Consider the following 1,707-nt stretch of genomic DNA (forward strand, 5'->3'; position numbering starts at 1 on the left):
CTCTCTCTCTCTCTCTCTCTCTCTCTCTCTCTCTCTCTCTCTCTCTCTCTCTCTCTCGATGTTCTTTTCCAAGCCCCTTGCTCAGTGCTTCTCTCTGATTAACTGTCCTTGAATTCCTGCACAACTTTAATACATGTGCTCAGTCTTCCATCAGATGCTGCTATGTACCAGTCCCTCTGCCCATAGCCCCAGCCTTCTACTTGCTTTGCCCATTGCGTCCTATCAGTCCTTCAAGATTCAGCTGAGTCTTTGCTTCACTGGGAAACTCCTGATCTTCTTATGACTGGTCATTCTCCAGTATGTCCTTCCATCACAGTGGTTATCTCCCTGCATTGTTACTGTCTTTCCCCTTGTCTGCTCAGCTTCATTCCCCAGACAGTCTCTCAACATCTTGAGCACAGGCACTAGATCTTACCTATCACTTAATCCAACTTCCTAGAACAGTGCACAGCTGAGTACAAAGTAGATACATAAATATTTGCTAAAAGAATTAAGGCATTTACTAGTTAACTAAAACAATTGTTTTTAATCTGGGGTCTAAGGATTCATATGAGACCATGAAAGGGATTGGGGGAAGGTACAAATTCCTTGAAATGAGATGCAAAATTTTGAATACTTATGCATTTTTTAGGATAGAGAATCCATAGCCTATATCAGATTCTTAAAGGGATTTGTAACAGAGACAAATTTTGAAAACCACTGAAACACAAGGGGTGACCAATGTAAGACAACACACATTCCACAATATTTTCCAGCCAATTTCCTATTTCAATGAAACTACGTTACACTGATTGTAAGACTCACCATTATTTTATGCAACACTAAGAAAAATAAGCAAAGATTTCGACCTGCTGCTAAGATATTATCAGTTGTAACACACGTTCCTGTTTCAGAGAATATGAAACATGAGAAATGATGAAATATGGTATCCTGTTCAGGGTCCCATCCTTCCTTTCAAAGGTCCTTGAGATGGCGTGGTAGGGTAGGTAAAACAGTGCCCCTCAGTGCAATTCAGACAAATAGACAATCACAGCTCTGCCACTTGCCACCATGGGGATGTTGGGCAAGTCTGCTTGCCTCTCTGAGCCTCAGTTTCCTCATGTCCAGAATGGAGAGAACTATGCCTGCCCCACAGGGTAACTGGACGGATTAACTAAGACAGAGTTCATACAGTGCTTGGCTTTTAGACTTCTGAGGACCACCACTTCCCTTACACCCAGCCACATGCACAGAATAAGAATTCACTCACCTGAAGTCCTTAGTCACTGTGAGCATCTTAGGTCATTAATTATTCTGCCTGACATCTCCCAGCTTTGCCACCTACTCTCATAATTTGGGGGAGATGTCTAACTCTATCTGCCATCCTGGGTGGAGCATGTGCCGTTGGGCTTGGGATGATGAGGTTTTTTGTTCGCCCCCCAACCCCCACCCCGAGTCTGTTTTGCTCTGTGTTTACGCATCTGAATTGCTGACCATCGTAAAAATATAGATAATTTTTAAAGTTTCATTTTGCTTTTCACAACGAATTGATCTATACATAGTGACAACTTCCCTTTGATGTCATTTGCATTGCCCACACTCCATACTCCTGCATGAAAGAAGGGCTTTCCTTGTTTCCTTGTCCTTCCTGAACTCCTGGGTGGACACTTTCTGCTGAGATATTTGTTAAATACTGAGACATTCTTCCTGTCTCCCATGGCAGGGAGA

General features: G+C 42.8%; 1 protein-coding gene across 1 annotated transcript in view; it reads left to right on the forward strand.

Annotated features, from left to right (window-relative positions):
- LOC103608189 (adenylate cyclase type 8-like) overlaps positions 1 to 1,707 on the forward strand; it is a 60,431-nt gene that overhangs the window by 57,883 nt on the left and 841 nt on the right. The gene's annotated exons all lie outside the window — the stretch shown is intronic.

Source organism: Galeopterus variegatus, unplaced genomic scaffold, assembly GCF_000696425.1.
Source record: "Galeopterus variegatus unplaced genomic scaffold, G_variegatus-3.0.2 Scaffold8121, whole genome shotgun sequence".
NCBI classification, from domain to species: Eukaryota; Metazoa; Chordata; class Mammalia; order Dermoptera; family Cynocephalidae; genus Galeopterus; species Galeopterus variegatus.